The sequence below is a fragment of the Rattus rattus genome, chromosome 4 (assembly GCF_011064425.1).
Source record: "Rattus rattus isolate New Zealand chromosome 4, Rrattus_CSIRO_v1, whole genome shotgun sequence".
NCBI classification, from domain to species: Eukaryota; Metazoa; Chordata; class Mammalia; order Rodentia; family Muridae; genus Rattus; species Rattus rattus.
Genome location: NC_046157.1, coordinates 174,195,642 through 174,210,742, shown reverse-complemented (window position 1 = coordinate 174,210,742; position 15,101 = coordinate 174,195,642). Strand labels below are relative to the sequence as shown.

The window sequence follows — 15,101 nt, the reverse complement described above, 5'->3', positions numbered from 1 at the left end:
GAGCATGTCTCATTGTGCGCCTGCATGTGAAAGGTCTACACCCAGGTCTTAATCTCATTTCTAAGAAACAGCTGGAAACCAGTAAAAGACACTGGAAATAAAATGTATTTTGCTATAAAATTCATCGTTCTATCAGTTTTCCTTTGTTGTTTAAACTCAGATAATCAAGGTAGAAAAATCATGATTTACAGCTTTCATAATTTTACTAAAAACCCATTATTTAGTTCTGGTTAGCTAGTATGTCAACTATATATGACTTAAAAAGTATATACCGAGATGTAAGTTTGCCTGAATTTCACAGTTATTTATACCAAGTTCTGAGAGGTAAACTGTTTTTTTTTTTTTAAATAATAACATGCAGTTTATAAAGTGTATGGTCTATTTTCTAGCAACCAAATAGCTTTAATATTCAGCCCATCCAACTCAAGGCCTTAAAAAGCAAGTGGAAATACATTAGCATACATTTTCTGAGAAATGCAACATCAAAGTGACAGTAATAAAATCCAGTAATAACATTCTCTGTGTACACAGTCTTCTATCCTCAAATCTAACCGTCCGTCCTGAATAAGCTGAGAAAAATGCTCTACCTCCTGAATAAAGATCTCCCAAGCACACTCCTACAGTCTGAATGTTAGCTGCTGCTGGTAATTGGCTGCCCACCTTTTGTCTCCATGGAGACAGGTGGACGCTCAGTAATGCAGAGTGCAGATGAGGCTGGCACAGGAGGTTGGCACAGGCAGGGCAGTAGGAGGGCGGGGCAGGCTCTTCCTGACAGTGTAAGGAAGGAGTCTATAGTGAAATACAAGGCACCGAAGCACATGCTTTAAAGGTAAATCTAACTTCCCAAAAGGAGATGGTGCAGTTTACATAAGTCCTTTTCATGCCATCGCTATAGCACGCTCACAGAGGTGGTTTCCACAGTTTTGAAGCTTAGCGATTTCAAACGGTTTATTGCCTTTGCAACCCTGGTTTGGGTCAGCTTGTCCTCTGGGATCTACTGAGTGGTCAGTGGTTTTATGCAGATTCATCCCTGGAGTTGTTAGAAAGCTTGTACACAGGCAAGGGAGAAACAGAACTGTGTTTTATAGCTGAGTTTGCCATGCATTGAACACACACACACACACACACACACAAACACACACAGCAGAGGTGGCAGAGGTTAAGAACATGCACCATTCTTGCAGAGTACCTGAGTTCAGGTGACATGTGAGCCAGGTCAGGTGGCTCACAACTGCCAGCATTCTAGCTCCAAGAGGGACCCAAGGCCTCTGGCCACCATGGCCACTATATTCATGTACAAATATTCCCTCCATAAACACACATACAAATAATTGTAAATAGTAAAAAACTTTAAAAATACATATCTGTTCTTGAAGAAAAGAGTAAAAGCTTATGCTTCCAATCAAGAAGATAAGAACACCAAACAATGCAATCCTGGTCAGACTTACATGAAGTCAACACGTGAGGCACAGAAAACCAAGGATCCCATGGCCTTTCTTATAAAGGATATTGGGAAAGATGATCTGAATCTTGAAGAGTAATTCCTAGAGGTTGAGAGAGCAGATATGGTGGGCAGGTGGCGGGACAGAGGTGGGGGGCAGGCAGAGAGGGCGGGGGTAGGGCAGGTTAGATCAGGAGCACCCAAGTACAGCCAGACAGAAGGGGAAAGTCTGGTGCTCCCAGTGCAGTGAGGTAAGAAGAAGTCAGTTACTCTAGACAAAGTAATCCTGGGGACAGGGACTGCTCATCCCTTCATCTGATCAATGCATGTCGTATGAAGGCACTGAATCCTACTCCCTTCATCACTATGCATAAGCATACATTTTAACAGGGCTTAAGGGAGTGGTCCTGTTAACTCCTTTGATCCTGGTGTACGATGTGCATACACAGTTCTCTCACTCTGCCTATGACCACCTGATGAGTACAGAACGACTCGTGCTCTGGTTAGCACTATGAGAAAAAGCAGATAAAACCTCAAACCGATTTTGTATTGTGCATATCCTTACTTTAGGGATCTGATGAAGAATAAGAAACCATGTGGGTCATAAACATACTTAGAATTAGCATGATCCAGGAGAAAGTTCATTGAAGATCCCTTTCCCTTCTGTATTTTCAGCAGGCAGGCAGAGCACAGGAAGCCAGGGCTCAATGACAGGCACGGCATGCATACTAACTAGTCAACAGTAGCACTTGCACTTCTAACAGAGCCCCTTCCACCACAGCTTCTGAATGGCCTGTGATTTAAGGTTAACAAGGTAGGAAGTTCTGGGGTGAAATACAGGCCATGTTTATTTTAAACGGTGTTTTTAACTGGCTATCTGCTAGGGTGGATTTCCAGTGACTTTCATACTCCCAGGGTGATGGGACAAGCCACTGCTCCCCGCTGGCATAAGGAGGGCTACATTTAGAAGTCTGCAGGAAGCTCCTCATTGCCCAGCAAAGGCTGCTTTGCTTGTTTGTCCTGTTTGCTGTGCCCCTGGGTGGTCTGGGCTATGGCAGCCTGGTGTATCATTCCTTACTTTAACTTCCTGATGCCCCAAGGTGGCTGCCAGTGCTCACTGACTTCTCAAGAGTTCCTTTGTGCAGTGGCCTTTGTCACTAACTGTGAACTCAGCCATAATAAAATCAGAATACACCACTCAGCACAGCTCAGAACTCAGCTCTAGGATTCCTGCCTAGAGCACTCAGAAGGAATGGAATGTCACTGATTTGTCCTAACTTGTCACACCCCATCTTTAGGGACAGGACAACCATACCTCTGCAAAAGCACACAGTCAGTCTGACAGATAGAAAGACAGATAGAAAGTCATATAGGCAGTGAGATAGATAGAGAGACAGACAGACCGACCACTTCAAAAATCCATTTCATTATTGGGCAGTAAACTTTCATTAACACTAAAAAAGCAAAATTTTTATCTCTCACTGTTTGGTACTAGACTATAATCTACAATTCTAAAGCATTATATTTTTTCCACTTTAAAAACAAAAACAAAAAAGAAAAAACTAAACAGTAACAAAAAGCAACCCAATACTAGATTTCATAAAAGAGGCCAAGTAGAAAGTGCAAAAGAAGCCAGGAGATGGCGGCATAGCTCTTCATTCCATCACTCAGGAGGCAGAGGCAGGAGGATCTCTGAGTTTGAAGCCAGCCTGGTGTACCGAGTGAGTTGAGTTCTAGGACAGCCAGGGCTACACAGAGAAACTGTCTCAAAAAAACCTAAAACATTAAAAAACCACACAACCCTCCTCCCACAACCAATAAACCAACTAACAAACTGGAAAAGTACAGAAGGAGGCCATGTTTGAAGCTCACACTGGCAGCAGAAGCTTGCTTTCCTTCATCACCAGCCTACCCACCGACTCCATTTTCCTTTGGCTATCGTAGGCTGACTCTTTCTCCCCTCCCCATCTGTGCTGCAGCTCGCATGTCTGCCAGGAGTACTCAGCTCCCGGGCCTGGAGCGCTCGGCTCCCGGGCCTGGAGTGCTCGGCTCACAGGCCTGGAGTGCTCAGCTCACAGGCCTGGGGCGCTCAGCTCATAGGCCTGGAGTGCTCAGCAGAGTCTGTTGCACACCTTTGCTCAGGAAACACTCATGGGGGCATGGCATTTATTTTCAGATTCCTCCATTAAAATTATTTTAATTTCTAAAATAAATTTTGCCATCCCTAAAATCTTATTTGTTCTACAAACATCCTACATCCAAGCCTGCTTCTTTACTAATCCCACACGTCTGCTCCGTGACCCACCAGTCCTTGTCACTCACTCACACCATAAACACACAGAGTGAGTGGGTCAGATGAGGCAAGCAGACATGGAAGGGGTCTTCCACTGCTCTGACACTCGTGATGTGCTTACTACATTTTTAATCAGTATGAACTCCAAGACTAGTCAAAACAAAATTATGTAAATGATAAAATGAGAAATTTTATAGCTGTTGCTGGCTTTCTATCCTCAGTGTCCTGAAAGAGATTAAGAAGGCTGTTTCTAGAGCTCACAGATCCTAAGTAAAATTCACACAGTAGATGATAAATTTCATGAAAGATACACCAGTAACAAATCAAGAAAAAGGAACCTTGGCATGCAGCCTCTGGCTACCACACAGAAGAGATGGCCATGGCGTGCAAGGCCTCTCCAGTTGATGCACTTGGAGACGTTTACGTTTTAAGCCCATAATAAACTAGGGAAGTCACTCACACATCACTGGCATAGCACGTAAGGATCAGTGTTGTGGCCACGGCACAGGTCACAAATCCGTGGTGCTCTTCTCTGTAGAATATGCACCTATCACACTACACTCGAGCCATCTGGTCAGACGTGGGAGCTTAAGTCACAGCTGTCACTTCTAGACAGAGGGTTTTAAGAGCCAGCCTGTAGATTGCCAACTTCTCTGCCTCTGTGTTTATGGCAGAGATGGACTGCAATTGTCCTGTGTCCTGTGAGTTCTGTGAAAGCCGGGCTTGGGGTCCACAGCCATAACCCCAGCACCTGATACCTGGAAGGGACAGGTCCACTTTCCCAAACACGGCAAGCCAGAACCTAGCATGACCTACATGAGACCCTGTCTCCACAAACAGCCACCAAAACTACAAATGCCATGTGAGCAAAGCTTCCTTGCCAACCCAGGCAGGACCAAAGGTAAACGCCAAAGATTTTCATGTTGCTTACTAATAAGTAAAAATCTATATTATTCTGAAACCAAAGTCAAAACTTTTCTACCCTTTGGTATGGCTAGAGAATGGTGACATCTCCAATTAGTCTGTAGGACCAATCATGGCGGTTTAGTTCTGTGACTATCAATCACAATACAGAGAAAAGAACCTTCAAATATCTTGCATAATGTCTTCTGAGCTTTTCTCATTCCAAATAAATAAAGGCATCTAAAATATGAAAAGGGCATTGCTAATATGGCTTATAAAAACTGAGAAACTAAATTGTATTACCAGATATGTGGTGTCATGTAAAGTTCTCCATGTCACCTCTCAAAGGCCACTGTTCTGTCCCCGGGATGTCACCCTGGGGCTCCCTCTGTCCGTGTTACCCTAGAAGGGAGGCTTTGGGTGTTCACTGTAACCACAACGTCATAGTCCCTGTGATTTCTCCAAGTCAGGGAGGTGACCTCTCAGCGCACGGGTCCAGGGTAACGCGATGCTTTCTCTCTGGAGGACAGAGTCGGGTGCAGCTGTAGCCTCCAATCTCCACTTCTAGGACGGTCGCTCGACCACCTCTTCCTTTCCGATTGCTCCTAACGTAATACACTGTTCTAGTTCCTGATGATTTGGATTCAAGAGGCACGGTGCTGAGACCAAAAGCATTTGAACTGGTTTTAGTACTTATATTTTCTTTCTGCTCACTTAAGAACCATTAATGATTTCCTGATAAAGAAAACCTACCATGTTTGGTAGTTCCATGATTTTTTTTTTTTTTTTTGTACTAAAATAAATTTCAGGTTAGTAACAAACTCTACTCTTACACAGCTCTTTCCCAGGTAATTTCAATAACATATTTGGCCAAATTAATGAGCACAAGAGGGGTGACCTTCTAGTGACAGCATTGTTAGTTCCATTCAAGACACCATAATGTTGCTTTAGACAATGTATTTTCTGCCTTTATTTGTATCTGTATAACTATCTAATATAATGGGAAGGCATACATAACTTTAGTTTATTTCAAGCAAATGTAAATGTTGCATTTTAGCCTATCCTTTTCTGTTTAAAGCTTACTTCAAAACCTTAAGACCCACTAAAATAATCCACTGCCTTTTAATGTAGCATGCACATGGTTCTTTGGTGTGCACAGAAGGAAATATAGCATGTTAGCTACAAGAACCAAGCCCTTTCACTGTCTACCGTAACATTTCACATTATGCACGGCAGCAGTGTCTTGCTTACTGTGCACTTCAGGTATGTGCAACTTGAGCTTCTGCGGGGAGTAAGAGAAAAAATGATTTGCCCTTTATTTCTGATATGATCCAATTACACACTCACCAGCCAGCGTGTAACTGACAGCCACTGTCTCTCTTTAATTCAGTTTGTATGCTGCAGTCTGTCCAGCACTGTGCAGACTGTGTCCATGAACTGGATGTTCATCGCCCTAACCGATACTCACTCTAACCATTGTAAGATGGAGAAGTTTTCAATCGATTCTTAACCCTAGGTCAATTCATCACAATACCACACGTCAGCAAAATGTGTGTTCCCATAACAACGAAGCATTCTAGAGGAAAGCTGGAGATTTGCTCTTATAACGGGGCATAGTTACCCCAATTTTTATGCTGACTTGCCAGAAAACCTCTAAACTGTAATAGGAGAAAAAAGTGAAATAAAAACCAGTTCTGACATCTAAAAATGAAGTAAGAGTCAAACTGTATTTCCTTAAAAATGCTACCTTGGCAATGTCCGATAGGACATTTTCTCTCTCTTTTAGCAAGCTCTCAAGCTATGAGGAATGAGAAGCTCCATTCTTGTGCTGGAATGCAGGCTATGGCTGGGCACCCTGGGACACCCCCCCTGCTCACGTAACATTGAAAGCAAGACAGAGAGATTCAGAAAACAATCCAAAGGGGGCCTCGAGGCAGGTCACACTGAGAGAAGACCTGAGGCCCATCAGGCACCTTTTAAGCAGTGGCTCGCCCTCTACTCCTGAAATGCTGCTCTGGCTTCCTTGTTCACTCACACCAGTGACCGCGTGTGCACTGGCCAGTCTCACTTTTACAGATTTCACCCCGATACTTCAGCTGGATTCCAATAGGTTTCCTCTTCTTAGATGTTCTCCCAGGCACACCCACTCAAACATGTCTTTCCCAAGTCCTGCTGCTGACCCTGTCTGAGCTCACGTGACACCCTGGCCTGAGTCATGTTAGCCATCTCCCCTAGGTGTCTGCTTGAGCACTTCTTTCTCCATTACCCATTTCCCCAGGAACTTGTATTCACTGCTCATAAAGTTCTTGGATTCACACACTTAGTCCTTCCTGGAACTCATAGCCTACTTGTCACCGTTCAGGCCATGCCTACCTTTCCAGGACAACCCTTGACAGCTGACTAACTGCTCAGAGCAGGCAAGCGATTCCACAGCCCCCAATCTGTGAACACCAGGTGGAGACCCCATAAGGAAACAGCAACTGGAAGAATGACTAATTTTGAGGCAGCAACATTACTGTCAGCAAGAAAAATGAATTCAGGGGAGAATAACTAACCTAAGGCTTAGATTTGACACTATGGTCTCAGTGAAAGTTTCTTTTTCTTTCTGAAACCTGGCCTTGTGAACATATCCCTGCTTCCCTAGCCACAGATCTCTCCTCTAATATCTTTTTACTCTCTTTGATAATGTTTATAACAAAATACATAAAGCCAGTAACAAAAAATATGGACTATGTAAGTCTTGAAGACCTGCAAGTGCCCATGTAACCTAGACAGGCAGTGTTCTTCATTCTCAGCAAACAGAAGTCCCTCCCTATCTCTCAGCTCCGTGCTGGCTCCTCCTAGGACATTCTTTCCTGTACTCCTGCACGAGGAGACTCCCTTCCCCAGTTCCCAGGCAGCAGTGTGGATGCCAGTGAGTAGGAAGGTGCACAAGAGTTAGGGCACGGGGCTAAAGGTACTCAGTAGACTTTGGGAAGGACACTCGGTCACATCCCTTCCAACCTAACCCGATTCAGTAGCTACTAAGCAATGCGAAGTCCTTATGGGTCTTTGAGTCCACTTAGCTGCAGTGGGATTAAAAACTGGTGGTGGCATATGCCTGTAATTTCAGCATGCGAGACGCAGGAGGATCTTTGGAGATTGAGGCCACCTTGGTCTTCAGAGTGAGTTCTAGGACATCCAGGGCTACACAGAGAAATCCTGTCTAGAAAAACCAAACCAAACCAATTAAAGGGAATCACAAGCTGACTGCTCACCTTCTGCTAGGTCCCAGCCACAGGCGAGCTCTGACTGGGTCTGCTCTGGAGCTTTCCTGCTCATCTTTCTATCTCTGTCGTGACACTTTCCTATCAGCCCCGGGCTCTTCCTTCTGGATGGGAGGCACATGACACCCCTGGGGTTGGGAACTAGGTCTCACCCAGACAGTTCTGTGGTTCCCAGGGCTCTCTGTTCTTCCCAGTTAGAGCTCAGCTTCATCCTACCTCTGATCCCTTCCCAAAAGTGAGCCAACGGTGGCATCTTAGAAGAAAGAGGCTTTGGCTGTGTGCGCCAAGAAAGAGGTGGGCATGCAGATTCATCAGCTCAACCTCAGTAAATCCCAGGGAGAGCATCCACCGGGAGAGCATCCACCAGGAGAGCATCCACTGGGAGGTACATGGTGCAGTGGTGGAAAGTTATGCCGGGAAAGACCAGCCTTTGCTGCATTTCCTTCCCTTCTTCCAGAACCACCTGCCAACACACACACACACACAGAGAGAGAGAGAGAGAGAGAGAGAGAGAGAGAGAGAGAGGGAGGGAGAGAGAGAGAACACAGACACAGAGAGAGAGAGAGAGAGAGAGAGAGAGACTGTACAATTCTTCTGTGTAGAAAACATCCGTAATCCGTACAAGACTTAGTCTTGGTTGGTGGCTTCCTTCTCTATGATTCCTTTACAAAGCCTCACTAGAGCTCTGGTGAGCAGACTAGGCAATCTGCTTATAGAAAACACAATTAAAACAACCTAAAAATTTATTTCCAAGTTACATGAAGACTTGAAAAATAGTAGTTTAAGTTACAACATTAAGTTTTGATTTTACAGGCCAAACTACCTGAAAATATATGTGTTCTTTTTTGCTTTTATATTGATGTCAAAATCATTATATGTAGGGTTATGGGTCCTGTGTCTGCTCTGCCACAGGGCTCGGTGGCTCAGTGATGCAGGGAGTTGACTGTGTTTACCCCAAATGATGCTGGGCCATAGGGAAGCCCCAGGAAACCACTCCGGGGGTGGGGAAGCACAGTATGAGATGCGGGACAGCTGGAGTTGGCTCAGGGGCCTCCAGGCCATCTGCTTCTCAGGCTCTTGGACAACCAGGTGCCACTGGAAGTCATGGAAGAGCTGAGAACAGAGTCCCCCTTCTCCCTTCAAGGCTGGATCTAGCCCAGGGCAGAGGGGGAAAGAGGGGAGCTCTGGCTGGCCCCTGTGGGGATGAGTCCTTGGCTTGACTTCGGTGGGCTTGGGGTTGTGGTTGTTGTTGCTGGAGTGGAGCCAGGCCTTCTAGAGGCTCTAGACGGGAAGGCCTTCTCCATGGCTCTCCATGGTTCCCCATGGTGGATCCCGATGAGAAGAGGCAGTCCATGGTTTTAAGGCATTTATTGTCATGGTGGGAAAGTAGATGAGTAAAACTGTACCCCACTTTTCAGGGTGGGCCTGAGATTAAATACCTTTTACAGGGAAGAATGTCTGGGAAGGGAAGCTTATTGGCTAAGGCTCTAGGTTTCTAGGGACCTCATTAGTATGGGGATCTGTCTTGAGCCTTTCTGGCCACAGGTTATGTCCTCTACAAGTAGGGGGCTTGAGGCATTGCCCTTATGTGATTGAAGGCCACATATCTATGGGGGCTGTGACTAGTGACAGGGGCCTGGTACCCAGGACAGGTGAAACTCCTACCGTCCCTTCAGGGTCTCTGGAGTTTCAAGTCTTAGCTCCCCCTGGGAACCAGGCTGCCTTTCATGGTCCCACAATTGTACAATAGTAAGTTTTTGAGGATGTGACAGTTTATACAAATGCCACAGTGGTGACTGAGTTAAAACTTGGTCTAAAGACCCATGTGTTTCCAGTATTACTGAAGTAGAATTATGATTTATGAATGCATAAACATGATTAAAATGGGGGAAAAGGGAGGATTGGACCTGAGGGTGGAAAGCCCAGGTCAAAGCCCTGGAAGCACATGTATTCTCACTGAAATTGTATTCCTTCATGGATGAAATGGTGATAATTGCTTCCCTTGGCTACTGTCACAATCAGATGACAATCTATTCATGAAAATAAATCATAAGCTATAACCAGCTAAATCCAACTGCATCATTACTCTAAAGATTATTTTTCTGAAGAAAATGCCTGAAATAATGAAATGAAGCATTCCTTAATTGCTTTACCTGTGATATAAACGTGTGGTTGTCTTTCAAGACATTTCCAAGACATAGGAGGAAAGCCAGAATTAGAATTTAAAAATGTGTTTGCTTTAACTTTAAAACACTTACAAAGTTATTCCTTTCCAGCGTCAGCTGAGGAGGGTTTGTGGATAGACGGGATGGCCTAGGCCACACAGCGGAGCCTCAGAGTCCTTCATATATGTCTGTGAGATTGTTTACCTCACTGTGTGATGGCCGAGGAAACTAGAAGGGAAAGGTAGGAGCCGAAAGGCAGAGGATAGATGAAGGAATGAGTCTCAGTGGTGAAGAATCATAAAAAGAGCTAATCGGGCTGGAGATGGCTCAACCGCTAAGAGTGCTTTGCAGCTCTTTCAATTCCCAGCGCCCACATGGTGGCTCATAACCATCTATAGCCATGGGATCTGATGCCCTCTTCTGGTGTGCGGAAGTACAAGCAGGCATAACACCTATATGGATTTACATAGATGAACCATATATATAAAGTACAGGCAGGCATAACACCCATATGAATTTACATAGATGAACCATATATATAAAGGTCAAGGCAGGTTTGGCATGGAACTGTCCTAAATAATTCTGAAGAATAGCTCTACAGTGTGCTTCTCAGTTTTGAAAATGAATTATGAAGATCTGTAGCTCATGGCCCCAAATCAGTCTGTTTCCTTTGCTCTGGTCTCATCCAAGATCCCACCTCCATCAATGACACCCACGATCTCTGACACACTGGGAGTCTAAGCTATGAAATTGCTAAGACACAAGCCTTTCGGACTTAGTACTCAACTCTGATAACCAATGTGAAAGAGTCCATGCCATCCCTTGGCATTGCTGTGGCTGATGGGAACTTGTCATAGTTAAGATGGCGGCTTTTGTTCTGAGAATCCCACCATCAAATCCTGAGCACTGTTTACACGTTGTCATAACAATACTTTTCTACTCTAAGAGGAAGACTCTGAAATAATGGCCAGGGGAGTACTGGCTTCTGTTTTACTGCCAACTGCAAACTAATAATCTATTTCTGAGATGAAAACCCTTCCCCACCAGCACAGCTGTTCCTTTTCAGCAAAAGCAAAAGTTACAGTAGAGACTTGCACACTGTACATGTCCTATGCGACTGAGTGAGACAGATGTCATCTTCAGGCTGTGTATAAGCCAGGATACGCACGATGGCTCTCCTGCTCCTGGGCTGCATTCCTTGTCATGCAGTCAGTGGCCCTCTGTGCCATGAACTCACTGAGGGATTGCAATGTCACTACAGGACATTTACAGGAGGTGGACTCCAGAGACTTCTGTCTAAGAAACGGGGTAGCTGGGTTTCGGCCCCACACTTTGGTCTTGGGGTGGGGCAAACTCATGGTCTAAGGAAAGGTGACTCCTTGCCCTGGCTCCAGCAGCTTCTGGTGCGCTTCCAGCCTGTCCCTGCAGCTACTGACTATCCCCACCTCCTGGAAGGGCAACTGCTGCCTGGTGAGCACGCAAGAGCTGAAGGGGATGACAGATACATGTCTGCCTGGTGTAGCAACAGTTACAAAGTTCGTTACAAAGGTAGCAAAGTTAGCTACTTACTCTGTCTCCTTTACGAAAGTTCCTCCCTCACTTGGTTGGACCTTTCCTTTGGACAAGGTCAGGGGAGCCACATCCTGCAATACCCAGTGCAGCACTGATAACTCTGAGTTCTGGGTCTTTGCTAATTTTTAAGTTTCTGAAGAGTCCAGCCCTTGGCTCTCAATGTTGACAGCGCCATGTTAGGTTCATTGTTCAGCAAAGACATGAAGTGACATGGAGTGACAATAACAGCAGCAACAACACTCACTCCTGTATCCTCCCTGCGGACACAGGCGATCTGTGAAACAACGCTATGACGTTGCACTGGGAATGTGCACTGGGAATGAGGAGGCTGCCCGAGCACGGCCTGGTCTGACCAGCAGAGCCATCTCAGTGCACACAGCTGGCCACTCCAGCAAGCAGCGGGGGTGACACAAAGACGGCCCACCAAGTTCATAAGCACTGGCCCACCGGCTAAAATAAAACTAAGGTAAGAGCATATCAGCTGCTTCTAGCAACTATGGCCACACCAGACACAGAGTGGCTGCTCACTGATTCCTGACAGCCTTACTGTAATTCGTAATACCATACAGATGTTAGGACATCTCACAAGCCTGGAGAGCAAACCTGTTATTGACCTCATATTTTCTTCTATGAAGAAACTTTAAATATCTCATGATGTAAAAATTTAATTATATAAGTCAAAGAAAGTATAAGAAAAATACAGTAATACTGCACACCATTTGATTAATGCTAAGCAACTGTTGTCGGTGACCACTGAGGGACACAGTGGCAAGTCTTATGTTACAGCAAGGGATTATTAACACTGGCGGGGAAGATATCTGTGACTATCAGATTTATTCAGTACAGAACAAGGTTATATTAAGTCAGGCTCCTGAATCCACAGCCCTTGGAGGTCTTTAGAAAGAAAGCCAGTAGTTAGCCATTACAGATGTATGGCTGCATCTGAAGACAAAGGGAACCCGGGGTTTCCATTTCTACTGCTAAATGCCATGGAACCATGAATCCGACTTTGTGAGATTTAACACATCACACTTCGAGACACATTTAGTACAAATGCCTTTTTGTTTTTTTGTAACTCAGCTTCCTCTCTCCTACATTCCTCTCAACAAACACACATTAGTTATCAGCCAGAGACAGGAAGCAGAATGAGCCCGCGCCGCTGTGAGCGGCGTACAAGGCGGGAGGCAGATGCAGCTGAAGAGCGCAGCAGGGCAGTACACAGAGGAAGGGGGAGTGAGAGTGTCAAGTGCCCCTGGTCCTCCGGAAGCCACAGTCTAATGTCCTCTGTGGGGTGGTGTCACTAGTCTCAGGCATAGGAAAGATGGTCACTGAAAACTGAGACACAACTCAATTTAGGAAATTTATATTGTAAGATACAAAATCAGTGAGTTCGTACAAGTTATCTGATAAGAATCACTGACAGTGAGCTATTAAAATTGGTTTTCCCTGATTTTTTATTCACTTTAAAGTGGCTATTTATACAACTTTAAGTCATGCATACGATTCTTCTTGTTCAGCTGTGGATGTGGTTAACAGAAGCTGCTGAGGGATTAGCGGAGGGAACATACGCCAGTGTTCAGTAAAGTCTTGTAGTGCTTTGAGGAAGAATAAGGAGGCCCACAGGCTCCTAGGTTTGAATGCTCAGTCACCAGGCAGTGGAGCTCTTCTACAGGATTAGAAGGATCAGGAGGTGTGGCCTTGTTGGAGGAAGTGTGTCACTGGGAGTGGGCTTTGAGGTTCAAAGGCCTGAGCCAGGCCACATCTTCTTTCTTTGCTGGCAGGTCAGGGTGTAACTCTAAGCCACCAGGCTTGCCTGCCACCACGTTCTGGGCCACAATGATACTGGACCAAGCCTGAAGCTGTCAGCAAGCTCCCTATTAGATGCTTTCCTTTACGAGAGTAGCCATGGTCATGCTGTCCCTCACAGCAATCAAGCACTGGCTAAAGCAAGTACCCAAGAGCTTGAGTGAAGAAAACACACACTTAATAATCAATGTGAAGAAAAGAGGCTAAACCCCACGAATGACATGAAGGCTCCATTAGGCAGTGTTCAGGACGCACTTGATGCGGAGCCCTGGTATGTGGATCAAGCTGGTCTTACACTCCGGACACCCCTGTGTCAGCCTCCCAGGAGATGGGAGTCCATCTGTGCCACCGTGACCATCTGGCAGATGGACCTCAACTGTGATGTTTTATTATGGTGTCAAGTCTTTATCCATTTCCTCAATTTTTTCTGAAATAGAGGCATTTTTATTATTGTGCCCACTGAGGCCCTAATAGCCAATTTCAGAATTAGGAAGAATAAGAGAAGCTGTGCGTCGACATTTTCTTTTTTTTCTTTTTTTTCTTTTTTTCCAGAGCTGGGGACTGGACCCAGGGCCTTCCGCTTGCTAGGCAAGTGCTCTACCACTGAGCTAAATCCCCAACTCCCAACATTTTCTTAAATTTCAAAATATATATTTGAGGCACTGAATTTTAAAACTGTTCATACTTTTACAAGGATTTTTTTGCACTGAGTAGCCTAGAAGCTATGTTGAAAACAATTATGTTGTAATGAGGTACAAGTGACTTTATTCTTGTGCCCTGACCCCATCCCACCGTAAGTACTTGCCTATGCTCAAATATCTAACCACCCACTTTTACTATATCCCAAATTCTTATTTACGTGCTAGTTTGTTTTTGCACTTATATATGTCTATTAATTTTACCATAATTATTATGTTTTAACATATATAAATAGGAAGTTGTTCTTTATATTTTTATTGATTCTTATGGCATATTTATTTTTTATACACAAGTAGGATCATTTTGTAAAGTGCCCAATTCAAATCTTTGTTTAGATTTTGATAGAAAATATATTAACAGTGTGATTCATGTGTGAAAACAAGCAGCATAGACCATTTTAACTTGTATAATGTGGATTTATTTTAAGTACATTGGTATGTACATACTTGGAAACCTACACTACCTAGACTATGGAAGATGTCCAGTACTAATGTGGGATCTTATGGTCTGCAGCTTCAGCTCTGTAATGCTGTGCCATTCCTTACCAGTGTAAGTGCACGCTATATACAGAAAGGCAGATACCACAAGCCTGACAATGATTACACCTGCTTTCTCTTGATTTTAATGTAATAATTCTCAAATAGAAATTAAAATGTCACATTATTAATGAAACAAGAGAAAACAGACTAGAATCACACATTGACATTTAAAGTACTTACCAGGAGTGAGTACCTTAATCAAGAAAATGCTGAGTTTTGTATTGTTCACAAAGAAAACTGGAAATACAGATACTTTTAATCACGATTATGAATGAACTCAGTTTGACTATCTGGTCCCATAAAATGAATGTCATGATTTAAGAACTATATGCAGATTACTTTTGTAGAAAAACTTGTTTTTCACTATGGCCTAACAAATATTTATAGGACCAAGAACGAGTGAGGAAGGAGAGGGTG

At 44.4% G+C, this 15,101-nt stretch overlaps 1 protein-coding gene across 1 annotated transcript in view; it reads right to left on the bottom strand.

The window, feature by feature from the left end:
- The window catches only part of Fer (FER tyrosine kinase), a 252,057-nt gene that overhangs the window by 29,612 nt on the left and 207,344 nt on the right, over positions 1-15,101 (bottom strand). The gene's annotated exons all lie outside the window — the stretch shown is intronic.